This window comes from Cyanistes caeruleus, chromosome 2, assembly GCF_971803275.1.
Source record: "Cyanistes caeruleus chromosome 2, bCyaCae1.hap1.1, whole genome shotgun sequence".
Classification (NCBI taxonomy): Eukaryota; Metazoa; Chordata; class Aves; order Passeriformes; family Paridae; genus Cyanistes; species Cyanistes caeruleus.
In genome coordinates, this window is record NC_141702.1 from 116,746,431 (window position 1) to 116,772,795 (window position 26,365).

General features: G+C 43.5%; 1 protein-coding gene across 7 annotated transcripts in view; it reads right to left on the bottom strand.

Moving 5' to 3' along the window:
• The window catches only part of PLCB1 (phospholipase C beta 1), a 378,787-nt gene that overhangs the window by 268,910 nt on the left and 83,512 nt on the right, over window positions 1-26,365 (bottom strand). The window contains exon 1 of one of the 7 annotated variants that reach the window (XM_086873654.1): window positions 1,086-1,674. The exons of the other annotated variants lie outside the window; for them this stretch is intronic. The gene's annotated coding sequence lies outside the window, so the exon portion shown is untranslated. Of the gene's footprint in view, window positions 1-1,085; window positions 1,675-26,365 lie in introns of those variants that run through there. 7 annotated transcript variants of the gene reach the window in all.

Sequence of the window (26,365 nt, forward strand, 5' to 3'; positions counted from 1 at the left end):
GTACTTTTGATTAGAGAAGAGAACACTACTTACAGGTTTCTCTAAAAATTCCTTTTTTATTTTTGTGGGGGGTGGTAACTACAAACTCAATGCTGAAGACTTCCTGAACAATCCCCATAAATCCTGTGGAAGCACAGCTCTGGGTGTCTGTGTCACCCAAGAGGCACAGATTGCACTGGAGGGATTTGCCAGCCAGACTGTCCCAAGACAGATTCCCCTTGACCCAGGGGATGTGCAGCGACAGAGGCTGCTAAGCTCTGCTTCATTTATTTGGGGAATTCAAAGAAAATAGAGAAATGAGGCTGGGAAATGCAGGAAGACAAGCGAGAATCCTATGGTTATAATCCCAGTTTTGCCCTCAGAGTCCTCTTTTCTCCGGAGTTCTTGGAGCAGCCAGGCAGCCTCTCAGATTAGGCAGGCCTGAGTAACCAAGCTATTCCAGTCCAGTATGCAGTGGCTGGTCACAAGCCCATCGACTCCCACAACCCTTATGTGACCTTGGTGAGCTGGCTAGGCAGCACAATGGGCACATGCCCAAAATCCATTTCTATTTTGGCTCATATCCAGCCCCTCGAGCAGCAGAGCCATCCATTAGCCCTCCAGTGGTATCCCAGTCCCCCCAGTGCTTAGGAAAGGTGAGCAGTGACCCCACCATTCATGGCCTCAGCCTACCACAACATGGAGACCCTCAGGGGCACAGGCATTAAGCCATGGGGTTTTCAGCATATCTGAGCCTGCAGTCTGGCTGCCAAACACCCCAGAACCCTTGCAGTGAGGAGAACTTTGATCCTTGTACGAAAGGCTGCCAATGCATTCCCCATTTTAGGGAAAAGGAAGAGAGTATGCACGGCAGGAACCCATAAGACTCATTTGTTGCAGGGCCAGTATCTTTAGAATCAGTGGTAGCTGTGCTTGGAGCATATGAAATGCTGCCTAATTTCAAAAAGCCTGTTGTTGGGAGTTAGGATTTTTCCTTTTGTTTCTTCCATGGAATTTTGTCCCATCTGTTGCTAAGAGACAATAATGACCAGTATTTGAGACAAAAGAAATGGCCAAGGTGTGGGAAGGGTACAGCTGGCTCTTACCTGGGGAGTTTTCTCTCTAGAAGGGCAAAGATACCACGAGATTTTGGCTGGGTAGTGAGGGGCTGGGCTCGGTTTCTCTGGCTGTCAGCATCGGAGGAGGCACAGCCGGTCTGCAGTCGCTGCCCAGAGGATTTGCTGCCATTTTGGAGCTTTTGTCTTCCCACTGCTTCTCCTACTGTGGGTGAGCCTTTGCTCTTCAGAGCAGCCTTTTCACTGTGACCATATTAACATCTGATTTGATTGGAAGGGACCCTCACCATCTCCTCAGGTGCCTCAGGGGAAAACGCAGGGCCCCAACCACGTCCTCCTCCCATAGGCCATGTCTCCCAACTTTGTTGGGAGCTGCTACGCCCTGTGGAAAAGGGGGCTTTTTCACTACACTCTAAACCAGCACCCCGTGTCTGCCTGACCCGCAGTGCTCCCGCTAAGGCTGCAGAGTTTCTGCTACATTTCCACTGCTCCTCTGGGCTCTGCCCGCCGCCGCCATTCCAGCCGCTCCCTTCGCCCTCCAGCCCGCCCGCCATGGCCGCCTGAGGGAGCCGAGCTGGCGGCACAGCGCCCCCTGGCGGCGCGGGGAACCATCGCCCCCGCCCCGCCCGGCCGGGAGCCGGCAGCGCCCCTGGCGGCTGCGAGCGGAACTGCAGCGAGGGGAAAGCGCCCGCGGGCGGGAGCGGCGGGGCTGGGGGTCCGCTCTGCCTGGGGCTGCTGCCCCTGCGCTCTGCTCGCCTTTGATCCGTGCTAGGAGAGAACTGGCACTGCTCTTCCCGAACCTCTGCCTCACAGCCCCCTTCATTTCCGAGTTATAATAATTCCGAGGGAAGGGAGACACGTTTTCCATTCCAAGGGAGGTTCCTGCCTTCCTTCACCAACTTTCAAACCGAGACACCTGTAAGCTATTCCCACCTACAGGTGTCAAAGTCAAGGGACACATCCTCTTCCTTACTCTGTGCCTTACTTTCTTCAAATACAGGTGAAATGGAAACATCTCCTGCATGACAGTGGAGCACTAAACAGAGATCAATTCCTTTGGTGATTCTCTTGAATACCACAGAGAGGTTTGTCAGGCATAATTGTCACAAGGCAATTAGCGTGACTCATAAGTAGTCAGGAAGTTGTCTTTCTTTGCATGAAAGATCTGGGGTCCATTTACATGTGCCACCAAGTATCCATGGTAAATATTTCTTTAGGAAGTTTTAACCCCCTCCTATATCTGCTGCATGTGCTTGCCAGCACAGTAAGCACTAGAGACAACACTCTGAATCACTGGCAAGAAAAAATTTACTTTTAAAATTGGAGTTGACTCTTCTAAGTCATCAAGGTTCTTGAAAATACTACCCCTAAGCTTACAGCTTAATCCCCAAACTGTAGGAAAGACTAAAACAAAGCTTAGAGTAAGACAAAATTGTTTTGCACTTTTTTTAGATACTGCAGCAAGTCTTCAACCACCGGCATAAGGTTTCTGGGTAGCTGCAGTCACTGATTCATACCTCACTTCTGACAAACTTCATTGAGCTGCTTGAGCTGATACCTCTTTCCCAGATGAGAACAATTAAGACAGTAAAATGCACCAGGTACACGCTCTGGCACTGCTTCCACATGCAAAGCAATGCCATGGAAACAGAGAAATGCCAGTGCGTGCCAGGAAGGGCAATCGGCAGTCACCAGATGAGCAGTGAATCGAGAGCTGGGGAAAACAGCTGTCAGCAGATCACTGACACAGATTACATTTCACAGGGCAGCTCACATTGATACTGCAGGATGGTACTTAAAAGTCTGGACAGCAATTTGTTACTTCGTCATTAGCTACCACGTTATCACTTGTCCACACAGAGAGCACGAAGGGCAGTGGTGTGACCTGCAGGCTGGAGAAATAAAGGATTCAGCTTTAGCTTCATCTCTTCAACAGCCATTTCTACTTCTTTTCCACAGCCTGTAATTTTACACCTTTCTATGCAATACAAGCTAAACACTTTCTGTTTCCCAGCAAAAGAAAACAAGGCAGCCTGTGGATTGTCCTACCGCCCTTTCTAACTTTAATAGCGACAGACAAACTGCTTGTTCCCAAGTTTGGAAACTGAATATCCTCTGAAGCACATCTACAAACAACTCTGCAGCAGGACGGCCTCCCTCTTCAGCTCCACACAGATGCAAACATCTGCTCCTGTCTCCTGCAGGTTCCTGTAACAAAGACTTCAGGGAATGCTGCTCCTCTGCCATCTGACCTCACTTCTGATCACTCCTGGTGTTGCAAAGCGAGTGTTGAACGCAATCAGAATGGGAGAGGGGTAAGCACAATAGAGAGGAAGTAAAGATAATGAGGCAGCATATGCTGAAGAGGCAGGCAAGGGCTCTGCCAGATGTTCTCCGGTGAAATACGCTATGGATGTGTCAGACCTAACTCTCCATGGATGTCTGCTCCATCGGAGGTTAACAGGGCACTGCGGAGAGAAGAGGTTTGAGGCACCATGCTTGAGGCATGCCCCAGGGCCTGAAGCCAGAGCTGAAGATGAATTTCAGCTCTCAGACTGACCTGCAGCAGCCTTTCCAGCTGCTCTGCCATCAGTGGGGCCCTGAGCCACCAAGGCTTCCTGCAGGACATCAGCCAGAGCCCAACTGTGCCACTTCAGTACAGAGACATCACAAATTTGCTCTGAGCTCAGCAGGCTCCCACAGCAGCTGCAGCAATCCAGCCTGTCTAGCCTTATTTATCTGATAATGCTTCACAATCTTCTAGCCATTCAAATGCTGATGAACACACGTGCCAAAAATACCAGAAATTAGCCATAACACCAGCCATATACACCTCTCACAGCTTTTTCACTACTGTTTTACCAGTGCTATTGTGAGCTGGTGAGAATTCCTACAGGACTCAGGCTTTCATGTTTTCAGAAAATTTATCTTCAAATTGGATGCTGCGTATATAATCATGGAATGGTTTAGGTTGGAAGAGACCTTCAAGATGACCTGATTCCAATGCCCTGCCTTGGAGGGCACCTTCTCCTGTCCCAGGTTGCTCCAAAACCCATCCAGCCTGGCCTTGGACAATTCCAGGGATGGGGCAGCCACAGCTTCTCTGGTCAACCTGTGCCAGGGCCTCACCACCCTCACAATCAAGAATTTTTTTCCAAAACATCTCATCTAAGCCAACTCAGTGCAGACATTTGTCCTCAAGTTGCAAAGGACACTTGTAATACTTTGAATACTAAAAACTGGAGCCAAAAGAAACCCAGACATCAACTCCATAGCAGTTCTGGGCTCTCCAGAGGGAAGCAAATGCTGGGCTCCCGCACCCCTGACACACAAACACCTGGAAAACCTGTCTCAGAGGTTTCCTGAACAAGTGTTGAAAATGATCTACAGAAAAGAGTGCGGAAGGGGGAAAACCCCAGAGCACACCTGCAGTGGTTAAAGGAACTATGATTTGAAAGAAAATTAAGGCATTTTCATTATGTGGTCCTTAATGAATATTTGTCCATGCCAAAACCTCACTTTCTGTGAATGAGGCATGTCCTGCCTTTTCTCTTTTCTTGCAAATCATAGGAGCCCAATGAGAAAAAAACCCAAAAGGAGTCATTTACTACAACCCAAAGCAAAAGGGTGATGCTGCCACTTGAGCTACATTCCTCACACCATCTCCTAACATTCTCTAATAACATTTATCTAAAAACTCCACCAGGAGGCTTTTAACCATTTCTATTTATACAGTACGGAGTGAAATGACCAGTGGCTCAATTTCGACCATTACTCAACAAATCTGGCTTTTTGAATTGGTGATTTCCTGTTTTGCTCTCACTATAGGACTGATTCAGATCTCCCATGACGCCAAGGGAAAGTGATTTCAGCCTTTATCAGCTCAAAGTTCCCAGATTCTGTAATTCACAGCTCACAGACACAAGTGCTGCTTGGCCAAGAGCTGCCCAGCTGGGAGGCTCCTGAAAAAAAAATCTGTCTGCCTAGTGTGGAGAAGCCCAGCAGCCTCCTTACTTCCTATATTTCTGATGGATATGGGCTGTAAATGGGATGATCTTGGTCATCCACAAGAAGAATATGAAAATTAGGTATGCTCATTTTCTTAGTTACATTCCAAAAGCATAATTTCTTTAAAACTTCTTTCTTGATAAAAAAATGTGTCCTGTAGCACATCTCTCAGTTTAGCATAAAAATTTGAAGGGATTTTTCATGTTACCAAAAGTACACGGCTAAGAATAACAAACTTCTTATTTCTATTTGCAAAACAAAGTCACTCTAAATTTTTTGCAAGAATACTAAACACATCTATCTCACCTGGAATGCTACAGAGTTTGGAAAAGCTATCAATCAGTTCTGATCAGGGCCATTAAAGAAGCTTTATGCTCTTAATGCAGATTTTTGTCCCCAGGCTTTAAAAACGGAGCTGCACATTTAAGACTTGGGTTTCTAAGGAAAAAAAAAAGTGTTTAAACCGGTTCTGCCAGTAAAAATTTTATTTATAGAAACTTTGCTCACTTTCTACAGCAGAAGAGATAAACTTTAAATTGTGTCATTTAATAATGGACAATAAATAGTATAAACACATTAAATGCAATACAAGCAGCTCAGTAGAGCTGAATAGACACAGCTCTAATGGAAACAGAAAATTTCTGACATTTCCTCCAAATCAGCAATTTTGACAAACACTTGTCCTCCTTTGTGAATATATTTTCCTCCCTGGTCATTCAGCAATTCTACATTAGTAATTTTACTGAGTTTTTTTTTTCCAAATTCCCAAGTCCTGCATTGAGGGGAGACGGCCTTAGGTGTTTCAGATGGCAGTGAATAAATGAACTTCCCAGGCACATTAGCAAACATGGCATTTCTCAGCTTCATTCCATACAACTGCTGACTGTCATACCCATATCCTCAATTCTCTATCCCTGAACTATGCCAAAAGGTTGCAAAATACTACAGCTTTTCCTTGCAAATATCTACACTCAGATGCCACTTTTGGATTTCCTAAATTTCAGAGAAAAACACAGAAGTGCTTAATCCAATGTTTTCTCTTCCCTCCCCCCCCTTTTCTGGTTTTAGCAGATTTTTTTATTTTTAGGTTGTTTCTTCTCTTATAAAGGCCCAACAAATCAAACTTTCAAGCCCAACCACACAGAGAAGAAGGTAAAATGGAAGAGAGGTTCATGAGAACTTTCACAGTAACCTCTCTTGTGTCATCTCTTCCCTTCACACCCCAACTCATGCTTCATTTGTTACTGTCCATTGTCCTCAGTGATTAATGCTGCCCCTCCCTCCCTCTGCACCGCTGGAAAAGCAGAGTTTGGAGAAGTTTGGCACAATTCCTTCAAGCCCACTGAAGAGCTTCTTCTCCCACTTTGTGACTGCCCCAGCCGCAAGTCCCCAGCTGAACCAGCTCTATGCAACCTGCAGCTGTATAAACCTGCCAAGAGCACTAAAACCTTCTGGTCAACTTTCAACTCCTCCATAATTCCCTCAGATTCCACAAGCAGCTCCTGAAGCAGCCTCTGCTGTTTCTACCCTTCCTGGCTGCAGCTGCCTTGCTTCCCAAAGAGCCCATCCTTGTTGCTGAGGTCACATTGATTTTTTCTTGATAAAAAGTAAGGCCACAGTGGGCTGGACTCCCCTCCAGGGTTAGAGGAGCCAGACTCCAAGCACTGCTGTCCTCCTGATAGAAACCACTGCAAGGTTTTCCATCCCAAACGTGGGCAGTGGCCCTTACTGACACAAAGAGCCATTATGGCACTCTATACCTGCAGATCTCAACCCTTTCTAGGAGAAGAAATGGCAAAGAAACAAGAGCTGTGGCATCTTCCCCAGAATATCTGGGCTTCTGGGTCTGCCCAGGAGACTTGGTGCATCTCTTATGGCTGTAAATGAATGAAAGTCTCAAGTTCAGACTGTAGAAACACAATAGACCCGAAGTCCCCTCTGTTGTGAAGCTGAGCACGGAGCAAATGGCAGCTATAGACCCTGAGGGACACGTTGGGGTCCATCCCAGGCAGACCTCGTGAGGGAGCTTTGCTTGGATTTTAAAGTCTTTCTTCCTCTAGTATTGAAAGTGTGGAAAGAGAGATGTGCTACACCTCCCCTACAGCTTTCAGAATCACTAATTCTGTTCCACAAGTCTTTATTTTACCCTTTCCAGAGACAATAAACCTCGAGGTATAAATTGGGAGCAGATGGAGAGGGATGTGGACTGTCAGCTTCCATTAACAACACCAGGAACTCGCCACACACCACAGCCAAGCCAGAGCCTTTCATCTCAGCCCTGCACAACTGGGGGAGAAGCTCCTTGTCTGTGTTAGGGCTACTGACAGGAGAACATCAGTAAAACCCAGAAGTGACTGCACTGATGGCCAGGCAATTCTGGTATAGGATGGCTCTGCCCATAAATCACCAAATCACAGTGCAGTCACTCAAAGTCACAGGGAGGCTGGAACAGGGCACAACAGGACAACACTGAAAAGCCTCAAGGGAAGCAGAGGTGGATTTCTGGCATCCCACCCCTCCTTCCCTTCAAAAACTCCAAGTTGCATTGCTAAAGTGGAGCATGGGAAGGCTGGAGATCAAGCCTGTGACACTACTGTGTGCTGTCCTGTGCAGCTGGAAAAAAGCCAGTTTTGATGAGCTGCCCCCTTAGCACTTTTCATTCCAAAGGAAGGGGACTACAGGTATCTGCAAGCCAGGGAAAAGCAACAGGAGCACAGGAAGACTCTCTGAGGAGGAACTCCCTCCAGCTCCTTAGAAAGAGCAGCTGTGAGAAAAAAACAGCCCAAACCTCCACCTAAAACCTCCTGTGCTGTTGCTGTATTTGCCCCTCCCAGACTTTGAGGAGTATGACCGTACAAGGGGTCCAAGCACACTGTGTTGGCTGCTGGTGCCTCCTCTGCTCTCCATCTCCAGCACTGCCCCACAACTTCTGGAGGTGCCCCATCTATGTGAGCCTGCTCAGCAGCAACCTGCAGCTCTGTGCTCTGCCAAAGGCACTCACAGCCCATGCACAGCAGCTGCCAGCTCCTAAACCACTGCTGTCCTGCCACAGCCCTGCACAGCCTGGGGTCACAAGCACCCTTCTCAGTGTGAGCTGAACCCCAAGGTGATGCATGGAAAAACTGACACCTCAAAGAGCCTCAGATCTGCACCTCCTTCAAGACTGTAGATTCCTACCTTCATCCTTTAGGGCACTTAAATGATCTCCAGCATGAGAGGACACTCACTGTGAGAGATTCACAGTCATCCTCCTTCCTGTTTTAAAAACACAGCCTGCTGGGCAATGGAGAATTGGATATATTGACTGAGTACCATCCTCCATCAGCCAAACTCCTATACACAGCCCAACCCACCATCAGATTGGTGCATCACTTGAAACACATACAAAGCCTAGATATTTTGGAAATCAAAATTCTGGAGATGGAAAACCTTGATTTGGCACCACCAACTCTCTATGCTTCTCAGTTATTTCCTGTTTAATCACCAATACACACGTTATCCAGATTTTGTGAACTGGAGAGCAACACACAACCACACTGCATTTATGAATAGGAGGAATGTAGCCATGATGTCAAGAAACACTGGATAGAGAAGGGAAAAAAAGAAAAAAAACTTTCAGCAAATCTAGTGATTACCCTAGTCTGAAGTAAGTCAAAGATCCATCAGTCCATGAAAAGAATCTCATTTTTCAAATATGCAATGAAATATCACCTCTCAAGATTGTCTATACTCTATAGAATTAATAAGAAATGGTTTGGCAGAAATTCAGGTAGCACAGGAAGAAGGAATTAAAAGGAGATATTTAAAGAAAAAAGAACAGGGGAAAAGGTTATGTTTCAATTCCTAAATCTTTAAGATACCTCTTTCTGGAGAGAGACCTTAGTCAGGCCAGTAAATGACAGTAAGAGTAACCTGGCAGGATGCAAATTATCTAGCCTCTATCTCTGGACAAACCAGTGCAGCCTTCAGCATCTTCAGCCCTGACTTCATCACTGTAGCAAACTGATTGCTTGTGACAGGTGACAAAGGACACGAGAGGACAAGGAGTGCTAGGGGCAAACAGCTTCTCCTCAATCCCGCTGATCACAGCACAAAGTATTTCTGAAGTATTATGCCAGCACTTAGAGTCCAAAGAAGGGGACAAGTGTGCAAAGTCAGGGAGGATGGATTACCTCGGCTGATGGATGCCCTGGTGTGGTTGCAGGCTGGGAGAAACTCGAGTGTTTCTGGTAGTGGCTCTTTGTCCTTGCACCAAACAGCTCAGGCCTTGCTCTCCAGCTGGGACGTGGTGTTCAGTGGTCACACAACCCCTGAGCCAGGCTCACTCACAGCCACAAATCAACCTACCTGGCAACACTGACCACTAAATGCTATCCCAGATGGAAAGGGAGCAGGAATATTACATGGGGAATTCAGGCTGGTCTAGTTTGTAGGTCAGACAGACAAGAACAGAGGTTGATTCTGGTTAATGCTTGATTTTTCCTACACTTACTACTAATTTGAGCCTAAGTGTATCCTACTCCAACTCAGACTCACAACTAGAAAGGATATTAAACATTGGGTAGATTTCTCTAAGAAGGATTTAAGATAATGTACCCTGTACAGTCAAAAATAATGCTTTGAGTGTTGTTAAGGAAGGAATTTAAAGTAAACACTTTGAGTTCACCTTTTCCCTCTCCAGTTAACGGGAGAAGATTCTAGAGACTCAGGGTTGTTGGTGTGTTTGCAAAGGTAGAAAGCAAGTTTTCAGAGGGAGGAAAGATCCTGAAATAATTATGATCATTTAATTTAAGCCCAACTGCAGGGAACATGGTGAGGAAGTCAGAAGGCTGGAGAGATGAAGATGAGTCACTGAGCTTTCTGCTTGCAGGCAGTCACTGCTAATCCAGCCTGTGCAGCTGGCAGCAGACCCTGCTGCTACCTGCTAGTGGTTGGAATTAAATGGTTCCTCAACAGCTCCTCTGGAGCACATTCCCAGGCAGGGCCATGGGAGGGAGAAGTCCTCACCTCCCTCTCCACATGTAGCAGTTTGAGGCAGGCAGGACTGTTCTTTCACACGCTGGGGCTTCTGACAAAGGCTGTCAAACATTAACTCCACACACCTCGCTCTGAAGGCAGGAGAGTTTCACACGGAGACAAGTGCAATGGGATGAAGCTTTGGAACTGCAGCATCGACACAGAGCCTTGCTAGAATAGCACCATTAACCAGCAATGAGAAGCTGAACACAAAAATAATTTTAGCTCTTTGTACCATTCATGCAGACCCCAGCCACGCTTATACCTTGATGAGAAAGTTTCACAACGATGTGAATTTTGCATATTTCAGAAGCCAGAAGTGCAGGCCTGGTACCACACTGCTCTCCACACAAAACACCCCCTTGGTCTGCTCTGCATATTCCCAGGCTTGTTGCTTTTTTGGGAGGTGCCAGTGTTTGCAGAGGACACCAACAGCAGCTGAAGCCTCTCACTCTCCTCCTATCATAGCTGTCAACAACCTGTTAAGACCCAACACCAGCCTTGCATTATTCATATTCCATCCTCAAAACCTCCTGAAGGATTCTTCAAATACGTTACAGATCAAAAGCATCTGCTCCAAATCACTTTTTATTTGGTCATGGTATCATATCTGAAATTCTCTTCCCTCTATTTACCCAGATTTCTGTGTCTTATCAGTAAAACATGCCACAGCTCAGAGAACAGCAGCAGTTGCAGATTGTCTCGCTCCTGCTTTAATGTACTACCTCTCCACAAAAACTGAAGGACATTTTTTTTCCTAAGACCATGGAATAAACAGAAAAAAAACCACAGAACATTTTCAATTACATCATCAAAAGGATCTTAAAGAGGTATCAACAGAGGGGATATTCAGGAAGAGACAAAGGAAGTACTATTAATCCCCACATTGGAGATCAAGACCTGAAATAAAGGAAGATTAAGTGAACTGTCTTTGTTTACCCAGGAAGTCTGTATCTAGCCTGGAAGACAAATCCAAGTCTCCTAATTTCCAGCTTCTTAGCCACAAAACAGACTTCCTTCCAACAAATAAAAGCTTACAGGAATTTTAGTTCAATGTTTGCACGCAGGCAAATCAGCCCATCTTTCATAGCAGGAGGCAGAGTGCAGATGTACAGAGGAAAAATAAGAAATAGATAAAAATGCTGGTTGAGATGATCTTTTAAGCATTTCTTTTCTGTCCCTTCCCCAGCACAGCCTCTCCTGCCACCACACAGGCCAATAAATCATCATCTCTCCACATCATGTACATGCAGCTTGTGTCTCTCGCCGCACTCTCGTAACTCTGCTAAATTTATCTTCATCTTTGTGCAGGGAGACAAATGGAACGATGCAGAACCCGCTAATGAAAGTTAAAGGAAAGACAATTAGACAGATGATCACAGTAATGTGAATTAGTTTGAAGAGCTTTCAGGGCTGCAAGTGCAGCCACCTTCCCAGGAGCTGAACAGACTGCTCTGCAGGCTGGAAGCTGACATTGTCCCTAATGACCACAAAAATTCCTGGGCATTACCTAATGCCTGGTATTCCATCACAGAAGCATAACATCCTAGAAGTTCTAGCATGCTTTTGAGCTTTACAAGGCAACCACAGAGCCAGGCTGAAATTCAATCAACACAAATTAGTTCCAAAGTGAGAAGTCGATGTCAGTTGAACAGGTGAGGCAATTTCACCCTGGGAGGACAGAAATGAATAAACCCTTTTTCCTTTAACTCTTTGATGGCCTGACATCATGGCTTGCAGGAGCCAGGGACAGAGGGTGCTCAGGCTGCAAATTAGAAGCTGGAGATCTCCAGCTCATGTGATGCATTGTCCCTGCATCCTTACAGTCCTGTGCAGCATATTGAGAATGCTGCCCCAGCAGGGTGATGTGTATTTATTTACACAAAATACACTGTCAAGTTAAAATTCTGCATGTGAAGACACCTGCACTTGGAATCATGACAGGAATACTTCTGTTACAGCAATGACATGGGATCTGCTGAATACCTGAAGGTGGTCAGTGCATATCCCTAAGAGCTTCTGAGCTCTGGTCCTGTCCCATCACCAGGGTCTGTTTCTCCAGTTGGATGGAAACTCTGGACACAGTGCAGCAGCACTGAACATCATCTGCAGACTTTCAGGCATCACCACTTGTAAAATTCAAGTCAGACTCCAAGGTATGCTAGTGCCATTTTAAATTGAATAATTTTAAACACCTCTAAATCTGTCTGTAAAACAGCTGGTAAAACTCCTTTGGAATTCTATTCCTACACAACAGTGCAGATTTTACACCTCAGGAAACACACTTTAATGAATGTTCCTTTGCAGGATGTGCTCTCTGGTACTTGCACAGTTTAATGTTACCCCATATTTCTTTCAAGACGAAATAAGAGCAGGAGGCACACAAAGGACAGGGATTGCTGTCACAGCACTGCACATGGGGCTCAGCAAGGTTAAGGACAGCTTTGATGCAGCACTCACAAACTCACAAACCAGGCAGTTGTAAAAAATGCAGCATTACAAATGGCTTCAGTGAAAGCAGAATATATCAGCTCTGAAAAATCTCACACGGAGCCCTAAAGGGGTTTGATGCTTTTTAGGACAGCTGGTAAAAAAAAACAACAAACAAAGGCTTATCCAGCCTAAACTCCACACAAACCCTGTTTGCCACTTGGACAAGGACTGCTGAAGACTTGCAGAGCAGGAAGGCTGAGGATGGATGAGACTTTGTAACTTCACAGGGGGATGAATCCAGATGGGATGGGTGGCAGACCAGCCCTACACACAGAATGCACCAATTGGTTCTATAAGTGATGCCCAATAATTCAAATGCAGCTCTTCTGACACATACCTGAATATCAGACTGTCCTGAGCAGGAAAGCTAGCACACATTAACTGCAGAGACACAAGGAGCTCAAGAGCTGAAATGCAGCAAGATCAGCATGTAATTTGACAAACCCAAACAAGTGTCTTTGTCAAAGATGCACTGTATCTTCTACATCCTGATCCTAGAGAATAAATGTTTAATTTCCACATCCTTCAATGAACTATAATAACATCACCCAAGCTGCATAAGACATCATGGCCAGGATTACCCAAAACCACACCAATATAGGAAAAGCCCCTGCTCTTCAACAAAGCAGATGAAAAGCTGTACAGATACATCAAGAAATTATTTACCTATTAAATTCTTATAAATTACTAACAGTAAATTGTACAAATGGTATCCATTTGCATGGAATGCACAGAAGGACAAGAACAAGCTTTGAGCTCTGGGAGCCTTGGGGTGAGCTGTGCCACCCAGGACTCAGGGGAGAATATCAGCAAATCCACATTCTGCAGTGCTACTGCAAACTCTAATCCTTCTCAGGGGTTGTTGCTATAAAAGACCTTCAATATACTTGATCTCATTTGCTTTAAAAAGACTGTCAAAAAGACTTGTCAGCAACTTCTTAGAAAGGCAGCAGAGGGAGGGGAAGCAGATTGTTAACATTAGAATATCACCTTCCATCTGGATGTGTTTAACATAGGATCAGATACAAGATTTGGACATAAATTTGAAGTCCTTGGTCTCATGCCCAGATTAAACTTGAACTTAAGAACTTGAAGACATGTTCTCGTCTGTGGGATGGAGCATGTTAATAAAAGCTCCAAACACTCAGACAATTTTACTGCTTAGACTCCCTTGCACTTCTTGAAAAAAAAAATGTTAAGTACATTTAAAAAGAAAAAACTATAAAAAGCCATTAAACACCTACAAGCTCTGCTGTATGCTGAAAAAGGGAAAAAAGAAGAAAGCAAATAGACAGAAGTAATATCTCAAGTTCTGCAGTTTCAAAATCTACTAATAAATTGACTTATTGATAAGGCACCAGCTGAAAAGAAGTTGATGGCTGCCACTTACTTAACAATGACCTCAGTCCCAGCCTCTGCTTCTGAGTAAAAGGATAAATGTAAAATATATAGAGAGATGGAGAACACCATAAAGTAGCTACTTTTCAAGGAGGCACTTTGAAGAGATAGTTAAAAAGTAAAAGAAGTAAATGTTGCAGTCAAGGAGGTGTTGTTATTGACAAACTTTTATTGACGGCATCTGAGTCACTAAAATGGATGTGAATTTCTAAGGGAATCTATAGCTGCCTGTAAAATTGTGTATTTTCATTTATTGTAGGCTTCATCACATCATACTCCTCAGGAATTCCTCATTCTCCTCACAGCCACAAGGTTCTGTCTCCATTTCTCCCCATCCCTTTGGGACCACTTCACCTAACAAAAACAAATAAAGCAAGAACTACTTTTTACAAATCATTAGTTTCACAAAGTAGGTTCAGTCAATAACTTAGTGTACAGAAGAACAAAGCCCCTTTTCCTGAAAAGCTGAGAAATACAATTCACCTGATGTGCCAGGTAACCTCAGCCTTCCCAAAGCACCAGGACCTGTCCAACACACTGAGCACCAGCAGCCAGAGCATCCCTGCATCAGCACCTGCAAGATTGGCCTCAAAAACCAGCCACAAATGAGCAGCACAACAAGTGCACAGGAATTCTGACTTGAAATAGAAAAAAAAAAAAATAAGAAAAATAAGGAAAAAGAAAAGGACAATCTTCCTGCTAGCAAATAAAATCACAAGAATCAATCTCCAGCCCACAGACTTGAGGGTCCCTTTCTGTAGCAGCAGAAAAGGCTCAGAGGGGCTGGGAAGGAGCCCTCAAGCCCAGCCCATCCATCAGCCACCCTCCTGCTTTGTCAAAACCCAGATTTACAGGCAGCACATTAAAGTATGGCTATGGTGAGCCCCATGATCTTTAAATAGCTCTCACAGAAGGCATCAATGTGAAATACAGCTCTAATAGCCACAGCAGGCAACTATCTTGTCAGCAACACAAATTCACTAAACCCAAATAAACTCCAGGAAAAGCAGCATCAAAGTGTTCCTCACAACTCGCCCTATTTTCTGGAGCCCAAACCAGCCTATCCTGAGTATGAACATTGCTAGAAAAGGCATTTCAAAGTAAAATCAAAGCTAGATCATAAAACTTATAGTGAACTTTCAAAAATAAATTATTTCTTCATTTTAAATCTTTATTTTCAACACCACCACTCAACAATAACCTGCCAGTACCCATCTGAAAAAAAAATAATCTGTTTTGCACTTGCCATAACAAAGTCCCATATTCCTTTTCTTATGTAAATAAACAGGAAGAGCAAGAATGAAACAGATTTTTCTCAATAAAAAACTTATTTGGTGGTGAATTACTTGCTCTTCCCTTGTATTTTTAAAGGGAGAAGATGGGCAAAGCACAGTTCTGATCAGAAAGCGCTAAAGATTAAAACAAGAACTTAAAAAAACAATTGTAAAAAAATCCACCCAAACACTTCCTAAACCAACTACAACCTTTGCTGTGGAATTTAACCATAACCATTTATTCCACAGCCAGATGTCACTGCAAACTTATCCCCAAAAAGCTCTGTCCCTTCCCACCCTGCCAAAACAAACCCTTGCTTTCCAAAGGAGAGCATCACCACGGCTCGGCAGCCACCACGTGCCCGCATTTCTGATCAGGCTGCACCCACAAGGAGAAGCTGCAGCACAAGAAGTCCTTCCCCTGGGGAAGATGAAGAGTCAATGAGCAGGAATCTTTCTCACAGGAAATTTGGGTGAGAAATAACACATTGCCAGGCTTTTATTAAAAAAAAAAAAAAAATCTTGGAGAAAAAGGAAACATTTTCTCTTTGGCAGCCCAGAAAAGGAACAGCTCCATGTTTTCCAGCGTAGCTGTACATATTTCTTATGAAAACAGAAGTGTTTTATATAAGCTATTTGATGAACTAAGCAATCTCTGTTAAAAAGAATTACCATCTCAAACACTTGGAGAAAACATTTGCTACCAGCTCCACTTAAAAAGACAGGAGCAACCTCACAGTAAAACTCCTCAAATGTACGGAACATCATATTCAGAAACACTAAATTTCACAAGAATTAGTCAGGACAGGTAACTGCATATTTCATTTTATATCCAAGCTAGGATTGTAGCTTGTTCAAAAGGTAAAAAATGGTTTAAAGCAAACGATCTGGAGCACAACATTTCTAACATTATTTCATTCCAGTCACACTGACACAGAGCTCAGCTGGGCATCTGAAACACAGCCCCACCTGAGAACAGTTGTTCAAGGCTTCCTTTCACTAGGAAAAAATATTACCATTCATATGTAATATTACCTTGATTATGTATTTCCACCCCACTTCTAAACTGAAAAGCTCCACTTGGTCACAAATTATTTAAAATGCGAACTCTCCAATCCCAGCCCCAAGTTTTGTTATATCAGGGCACACATGAAGTACCATGAATCAAAAGCAGCAAAGCTCATGGAAATTTTGGTACTGACTTGAATAGAGCCTAGCTTTTCCCTTATGGCACCCACATTATCCAGTTTCTTTTTATTTTCATTTACTTCTATTAAAAATATATATATATAAATATAAAATATATAACCCAAAGCATTAACTCTGCAGTCCAGGTGTGCTAAAACCATTGATGGAAGAAGAGGACATTCTCAGCACGTTCAGGAACTCCTCAGCACTGACAAAGGCTGGGGCAGCATCTGAATCTGAGCTACAGAGCAGCATTTGATCATTTCTTACCTCCCTGAAAGCTCCTCCAAAATCAACAGATGGGCATGGCTTAGAAAGCAGCTGCTACTGTTACTGCTAAAGAACACCGTGAGAAATTAGCTTGTTCTTTTAAAAGAATTTAGCCATGAGCAAAACAGATGCTTTAGAGCTATTCCATGTGACATGGGCTTGGCTTACTACCTGGACCTGTTAAATCATCTTCCACTCATTCTCAGCCTGTCCCCAGAAAAATACATGGACACATCTCCATCCCCTACCCAGGAACATTAACCAGATTTTTACTTCTGTCTACACACCAACATGGGGAAGTATTTCTGAATCGGTACATTACAGTCTCTAAAAACACAACAGTCAAAGCATCAACCCTTATTCAGGCAGAGCTCATCCCCTGATGAAAATTTCTGCTTATTTTCATTAAAAGCAGCAAACCCTTCAGCTGCTCTGCACCACTGGGTGGACTTTAATTTGCAAAGCACTGCTTAAAAGGAAGACCATTTTTTAGAGCACCTGAGATTTAGAGGAATTATCTAGATTACAAAGAAGCATCAATTTCCAGCCAAAAAAAAAAAGGTGACTAAGAGCACAAAAGACTTTATGTAACTCAGTTGCTTTCTCCTGTTTGCTTTGACAGGCAAACTTGTGCCACAAACAAAGCCTTTGTAAATTGTGTTTGTTTTCCATGCTTCATAATTAGTCCTTGCATTCTCTGATTTGTCAGCTTGGTATTAAAGAATAACAATAATTTCCCTATTATAATGTAGTGCTCTAAAAGCATTTAACAGTTCCTCTTTGCTACTGAATGATAAGAGACTGCACTAATTAATTGCATTCCCTCTGTTTTATGCTTCATAAAAACTTTAGAGGAGGTTTCAAAGGCACAAAGGACATTTAAAAAGCTTGCACTCCCTGGAAATCTGTTATGTGTGCCTTGAAAAATTTCTTACTAAAATAAATGGCCACAATGAATGAAATTAAAAAGATTTCTGGTTCAGAAGGACTTAAGAATTCATGCCCAGTTACATCTAGAACTTTAATTCTAGAGATCCTCACTCCTTCCAGTTGACTGGATGACACTCAAGTTGGTAACATGCCTGTCTCTCTTTAAAGTCTTCCCACAAATTAAAAGGTCCAATGTTTCCCAAATTTAGTGTAAAACACTAAGCAACAGAAAATAACTAATTATTTTCTGGCTTATCCATAAATACAGGATGGAGTTCTTTTCTGGCAATCAAAAACATTGTAAAATTAAGAAAACTAGAAGAAATAAATCCAATATAAAGCAAAACTCCAAGGTATCAGAGTTTCAAAATTAAGATGTGTTCTGGTACAAATCCCTGATGAATTAAGTATTTTCTCTAATAATATCTTGGAGGGGTGAAGAAAGGCAGTGCAATCTGTGAGCTAACTGAGAAATGCTGAGAACAATGCCCAACTCTTATTTAACAAAACATGAAACAACTGTAATTTAATGCATCATAAACCAGGTTTAATTCATTTCAAGATGTTTTAATGAAAGATGATAAAATAAGGGACCAGATAATCTATCTGTGCTTCTTATCACACAAGTATATATGAGCTCATGTCAGCACCGACACTTTTCTTTCTTACATAATTAGGATGTAGGATGCCTATTACTGAGACACCTACATAAATATTAAATTAGGACATTTATTCTTCTCAGTTATTACAGTCAAGCCACTGGAAGAAATCATTTTCCTTCTACAAATCTTGCATTAATCACCATCTCAAAGCAAAGCTGCTGAATAAATGCATTCCATTTGCACGTGTTCTATTCAACTTTGAGGCTAAATAGTCCAAATAAATATTTTTTTAAAGATGGTGCAATACTGAAATCATCACTTTGAGATTGCCATTCAAGGAGAACTGAGCACCATGGTCTGTATATCATGAGGTCTGTACACTGGGAACAGTGTCAGACTCTGGGTAGTTACCATGCAAAAACCCTGTGTGAACCACAGAAATTATTCAGCCACTCAAAAGTGTAAATTCAAAGTAGATGAAAAATAAATCTGCTTATTTCTATTAGGCAAACTGGGTTAGAGCAGATGGCATTGCCACACAGAGAGAGAGGTACAGCCAGAGGAGAAAAAGCCATCTCAGGGGGGCAGACACTGAAGAGGCACTGAAATGCAACTCACGGCATTTCCATCCAGTCACCAGGTCAGGGATTTGTTCCCTTCAAACTGGGTTAGCCCAGCCCCTCTGAAAGCCAGGGGTTTCCAGAGACTCACCAACATCCCTGGGGCAACTCCAGCTCTTCCCAATAAACTGGCAGATGCTCCAGGCACTGCCTTCACTCTAAGGGATGCTTTGTCACATAGCCAAGGCTTCAGCCTCAATCTTTTCTGCTCCGTTTTTAATGAATAAACAGATAATGCTTTGTGACTTGATAATAGAAATTAGATCTTATCAGGTCTTTCTTGAAAAGAAAACACTCCCAGCCAAAGCATGGCCTTGCATATGACTGAGCTAATTGTGCAGCACGCAGAGGAACTCCAAGGGATGTCAGTGAAGCCCAATTTTAGAAACCAGAGCACAGGATTACTCTGGTGAGCTAAATGCAGTAGATAAGCACAGCAGAAAATTCAGAACTAACTCCAAAGGCTTTTGTAAGGTGAGGAACAATAATGTTGCCTAATACCAACACCAACATTCCTACCTTGGAATAGCAGTTTCATTTCTTTCCAGCTCTAGACCTGCTTAGAGCATATTGAATTTTCCAGCAGAAATTTTAGTCAGAAAGCACTGAAACCGTATGAAAAATTGCTTATGCTCTCCCAGCAGAACTAACAGCCTCCCACCCTCTTCTCTCTCTGCTTTGGGCACAAGAAACAAAGCAGAAACAAATAATTTAAATTACCTCAAAACTAGGGGGAGGCTTGTCTGTATCACCCACACAGACAAGGAACAACTCAGAGAACACCCATGGAATCGCTCCACCTTCGCTCTGCAGTACGGGAGAGCAAATTATGGCACTTTCCCCTCCCACAGGGGTACTGTTCAATAAAATGTGTGAAGGCTCCAACTGAAGCATGAGATTTTTCTCCACAAGAGCCCTGTGTCACATTCCACTGTCCCACCAGCCACATCCACGCCTGCTCCCAGCACAACAAACACCATCTGCGTGCTCCCAGCTCCTGGAGGGTGCCGTGATTCCGAGGCTTGTATCCACAGCCTCCATCTCAGCTCTGCACAGCAATCTTTGGGCTGCTAGAAGAAAGCTGCCTGGGGAGTGCACTGGAGCAGCACAGGCTGGCCTGACCCAAGGGTCTTGTTCCCAGAAGCTCCCGGCGCCACAATCTGGCTGGTGTCTCAGCAAGTGCTGTGTCCCACTGAACCAGGAAAAAACAACTTTTCCTTTCTGAACTGAACTATTTCCAGCCGAGCACTAAGCAACTATTTAGAGATGTAACCAGCTGGGACCAGTCTAGATGTGATTAAACTGCTGTCTGTGAACCAGCAAAGGTCACCAAGCTGGACTGCAGCGTGGCAGAGAGGGCAGAGCGTGCTGCCAGCACGATGCTCCGGGGGGAACCCACTAACCTCGCATTTCACACCATGGGATGCCTCCTGCTCGTGTCAACTCTGGTGGCCAGACTGCAAAGCACATCCACCTTAAAAAGTTTCTCGTGGAGAAGGGAAGATGGCTGGGTAAACACCTCAGCTGGAGTGAAGTACTGCATTATTTGTCACTCAGCATGGCTGTGCAATTTGAAAGGCAAGACCAGCTTCAGGATTTTATGTTACTGCAATAAGGCTTTGCCCATGACACAGCTTAATTACTCTCAGCCCTGTGTAGACACTAAAATCAAGTAAGACTACATTTAATAAATTTTGCCACAACAACTCATCAAGAAATACGTTCATTATAGACAAACTTATTGTGACTATTTATAGGTTAGCTTTGTCAACTCGGCAAAACAAAGCGAGCTGTACCAAGAAAAACCAAACAAAGTTCAAGCTGGCATGGTAATATCTATCAGGGCTTCATGAGTAGAAGGTGATAGAAACAGTCAAGGATCCTTGTGCTCTCCCATCTCTATTTCATGACATAAATGTAGCAAATGCTGACTTGGGTGGGATATGAAGCAGCCCCTACCTTGAGGGGTTTACGAATCAAAGCAAGAATTACAGAAGGAAAAAGTGTTACTTTTATTCCCCTTCTCAGGAAAAATATAAAACACAAATAAAGTGAATTGGGCACGGTAAGGCCAGAGCTCTGCAGCTGAAATGAAAACAGGGCTGTCTGTTCAGCTGTTTCAGGCACTGACCCAACAAGCCCAAACATCTCTACACTGGCAGAGTGCAGTTCTAAAGATGCACAATTTTAGCTCTGTACCTTGCATTTTAGGAAGGTTCCTCTTTCATCAAGAGGGATGCATGACAATCATTCACAACAGATAAAGAGTTTGAAGAAGTGAAGGTACATAATCATCTCGGCAAAGGGTGAATCACTTGCTAAACATTCTTCCCCTTCATTATTTTATTGGGAAACGCAACCTCCCTACAAGTCAAAATACCAGTATCATGCACATTTACACTAATGGCAAGAAGTTACAGCCTGGCATCCAGCCTTGCCAAGGGCACCGTTAACAACCCATGGAAAGAACAAATATTTCAAACACAACAAGCACAAACACACAAGAAACAGAATGTGGAGAAATGGGAGGCTCATACAAGCAAGAAGAGTCTCTGCTGTCTGATCATCCACATCAGGAAACAACTGACCAACTCCAAGAAAGGCTGTAAAACACTTGAGTTCTCCACTGACAACACTGGAACAACTTTTTAACAAGCAAACAAAGATTCAGGATCTGTGGGTGAGTGTGATGAACAGATGGGGCAATGCAGAGAGTAGGATCCCCATCATGACAAGGCAGAGAGGATTCTCTTCATGACAAGACTCAGCAGGAGTAGCTGCTAGACAGGGCTGTGCTGGATGTGGTCTGCTCTGGTCAAGGTAACCACCCTGTTAAAAAAGGGAAAGATTTTCCCAGCCCATAGCAGGTGCATGGGTGGATTAAGTCAGGAGGAGATGCTGATTCTGTCCCACTTGCCTGGTAAATCTCCCAGACAGCTCTGCATTTCCAAAGGTAATTTTATGTGACACAGCTCCTGACCCATTTCAGGATTTCAAGGCCACCATATCACCTACGGATGTGGTTGTGATTGCTGATGGTTGCAATTAGCACATATGAATAGGCTGTAAATCCTCCTCTCGGGTCAGAGATCAAGTGCTGTGACTGCCTCTAAACCAGGCAAATCTCACAGCACAGGGCAGCCACGGGCTAATCTCCAGGACAGTCTCTCACTTTTGAAAACATGTCACAAATCAGCCCAGATGGTAAATTAGGGCCAAAATTCACCGTTCTTCCACTGGTGTTTGCTCTGGACACTCAGCGAGTCAGCAGAAGTACGCCGAGCTCTTGAAGCACCAGGAGCTCACGCCCCAATTCCACCAGTGCCTCCCAAACACTGACTTCCACACACAGCCCCAATCCCAGCCTGCTGAATCAGAGCCAAGATTCCTGCAAATATTCCAAATCCAGGAATTCAGCATCCTTCCCTTCCTCTGATGATCATTTGCAACTTGGTTTTAAAGAGGGGAACTGTGACACGATGATGCAAACCCAAAAAACCAGAGCAAGTACAGCTACTGTCGGAAATGGTTGGGATCAGGGCACACAGAATGAGAATCCTTGGATTCCTGCTTGCCAACCAGAATGCCAGCTCAGTCAGAGCAGGATTTCTTGGAAGCTTCATTCTATGCACTTCTAACATTTTTATCTGCCAAGATATTTGCAAGCTATTTCTTTCTTGAGTCTGCTGAAAGGAATATATCAAAGCATAAGGATTTTTCTTCAGGGTTGAGGTCTGCTTCAACAATACCAGCAAGGTCAATGCAAGTATTTGTTAAGCTCCAGCTCCAGACTTTAGGAAAAACACTACAAGTTGAACACTTGCATATGACTTGTGAAACAAACCTGTGCTTGTCCTCTGCAAAAAATTCCTGGGACAACAGTACCAATAGTTAGAAAATCATCTCACTTTGGATCAGATAACTACATGATCATGACCCACATGCAATGTCTTCAACCAGTAGAAGATATTTATTGAGTGATATCTACAAAGAGCCTCTCAGATCCTGTAACAAGCTTATTACCTTTTTTAAACCTGGAAATCAATCATAGAAAGATGCTACAGCTACTTTAGTGCAACCAATCTAAATTTTTCCATTCTAACCAGTAAAAGGTATTGTCTCACCTGTAACAAAAATATGAAGTGCACTTGAAATAATTCACATGCCTTTTTATTTCAAAAGGCTGCAATAGTCAATATGCATAATGATGAAACAAATTATAACATCCTACTTGAAAAACATTTCTTTAGAGCTTCATTAACTCAATATTAAACCATATTAGGATATAGCAAGCGTATCTACAGGGTAGGAATTAATTACATATTTGCATTTTTGTCACACTACACAGTTATACAGAGGGGCCTGACTGCCACATTTATCTGAAATAAAATTGTCACTGAAGCTGAGGGAAGCTCTCAGACAAGGTCCCCAGTTCTCAGGGCATGACTTTGCAGGGATGCTTGGGGAAGTCAACTGGCATTAGTTTAACATAGGACTTAAAGAAGATTAGTTAAATCCTATGTGGATGCCTTCCTTCAGAATGAAAGTGACTTTAATATGATTTCTTTACTTAAGCTTGGAAGTGAACTCAATGGAATTAGGCCACTTAAACAGTGAAGAAAAGCATCCACACACTTTTGATGCAGTGCAACAAGCCACTTTAAAAACTTACTTAGATTAGTTTTCCCTTGTGCTCCTCCAGCCTCTCATGCAAACCAGTCCAGGAAAACCAAACAATAATGGCTAAATCATTATCAAACATCTCAGAGGAAAAGACAAGGCAGGTAAGGCTGAAAGGATGTTTTGACGTGTGCTGTCTCAAGACTAGGCACTGGATTTTAAAGCTCCTATTGGCAAAGAAAGAATGAAGAATCCAGAATGAAGTCTCAGGTAATCTCTAACGCCCCAAAAGGATCACTTTTGTTCCCCAGACAGTTTTAAACCTCAGCCTTTCTACCGTGTTTGCACAGAAATCCTGCAGACACCGCTGTACTAAAGGGGGAGAGGTCTCTCAGTAGGGCTGTGAAAGAAACATCTCCTCCTAGAACAGACTCAAAGCATGCAGGGCACATAAATGCATTTTTATAGTACATTATTGCACCACGTGCACCTGTGAATCTCCACCTCCACCAGAACATGTCAAGTGCTTTACGGACATTCAGGTGTCTTATCAGGTAATAAACCATAAATTACTCCCCATTACTCCTTGCACTCCTGAACAAGGAGTCAGGCACAGCTTGGATCAGGACATCCAGCTCCCAGCAGGACACCACCAGACCCACCAGTACTGGGATGAAGATCTTGCAGTCAGATGCTCGTGCATCATGAAATAGGGCACAGCAGCACAGAATTAGGTACATCCCACAATTCTGCATTTGTTTTTACATCTTCCCATAACAACCACATCCAAAACTAAGCTGTTGGCTAAATCTGCAAGTAATTTAAGTGCTTTGATAACTGCCCTTGTAGTCTGATACAAGTTCATAGCTCTTAAAACAACAAAACTAAAACTAGCAGGCTCAAAATTATTGTAACACCTCAAATAACAGTATAAACAAAATCAGCAGCTCATAAGATATTCTTTAGCCCTTCCTGGCTCACTGAGCTAAAAGCAGAGAGCAATTTCAGCTTTACAGCAGTTCTCCAGACTGAATGGCTAGGATGTGGCAGATGCATATTTAATTACAACATGCTGAAGTAGGCATCAAGATCAAAAGGAAAGAAATGTAACATCGAAGAGACTTGATCTAAAGCTGCAATTAGAAACATGAACCCAGGGGAAGGAGTTGTTTGAGTTGGTAGGAAGACATTATACACAGAATTAAGATCAGTGTTATGGTTTTAAAAATGGAGCGAGCAAGCAAGATAAGCAGCAGCACATAAATTGAGTATTTACACAGCTGTAAAACATCTACCAGGAGAATTGTGAGAATGTGTGTTTAGAATGGTGAATGGGGAAGTCTTCTCCACCTGCTCCTGTACAACAATCTGCTTTATTGCCTGGCTACTCTTGAATTCAACATGAATACCAGAAAACATTCATTGATTTAAGCCATGTGTAGCCAAGCAAAATATGGACCCAAACTACCCATTTAGTCAAATAAAAAACCCAAACAACAAGACTATTAAAGCTGAAATAAAAATGTTTATTTAAAACTTAACATAGAGGAACACTTTGCTTAAAAGGCTAGAAACAAAACATTTTAACCTGGTTTATGTTGCAACCCGGTACCACAAAAAATAACTTTACTACCTTGCTTGTTACTATTGTGCACACAAAGACAAATGCTGGTCAGTTATGTCAGGGAATTGCTTTCACAAAAAAAATCCTCTGGGAAAAGAAAGTGCTCACTGTACTTGAGCTAACAGGCTGACCAGTTCTTTCATGAATTCATTGGTCCTGGCTTATCATAGGCAGGCTTGTTTGTATTTGTCTTACTTTCAGATGTTTATATAAGAATAATTCATTAATTCTGTATGTTTATTTAATATAAAAATAATTTTAAATTTTCTCAGGTTTACACTTGTAATAAGCTTGGAAATTATTTCATCATCACTGTTGCTTTTAGTAGTGTGCTTTAATATAAAGTATTTTATAGCAGCTGGTGATAATATCTAACATAGATGAATGTGGTATCACGGGAGATAAAAAAGGACCCCCTCATACCCACAGTATCCCCTGCCTTTCACTCACAGCAACTTCAAACCGATCTGGAAGCAAACAGCCCAAGTGACCAGGCCAATGCTGAGGGATGAGAAGGGTCATGTCCCACACTCATTTCTGGCCCACCACCCTTGCAAAATTCTGAAAACCACACCCATGGGCATCAACAGCTTGGGTCTCAGCCACTTACAGCCCAGGGTGAAAGCTAACATGGAATGTGCCCTGTTGGGAATCAACCGTGGGGGAGGAAGCAACCACCCTCAGCTTTTCTAGAAAGACTGAGATGCTTCACAACAATTTTGCCAGCAAAAGAGCTGGTGCAATTTTCCTAACACAGTCACAACCAAAATTATAAGGAGCATTCCCCATCAAACTTGACTTCCCCCTCCTCTTTGCCCCTTCCTCCCGGCACCTACCACAACTAAAGCACGTTCTGTGGTATGCTCTACTCCCCTTCTCCCTCCCTGTCCGCACAGGAGAAGAAGGGAGCCCAGCCACGCTGCACATTTGATACGCAGCTCCAGATGCTCCAAGGGCACCTCTGAAATTCCTTTTCCTCCAGCCACACTCTCCTCACAGGCCCAAAGCCAAGAGCAGGAAACATATGCTGGGGGCAGAGAGCAAGGGCTGAGATCTCTCCTGCAATCTCAAGGAAGCAGGTGGTTCCTCAGAGGCCGCTGCCAGTTCCCACATCCCAGCGCCGTCCGCGGCCTGGGTGCGGCTGGGGCATAATCAGTTCCTAAATATCCTCCTCTTCCCCACGCACAGCAAAGCCTCCGTTCTGTTATGTCTGGTGACACCACGGTAGCACAGAGATTCAAGGCACAAAAGTTTCCTGTTTTCATTG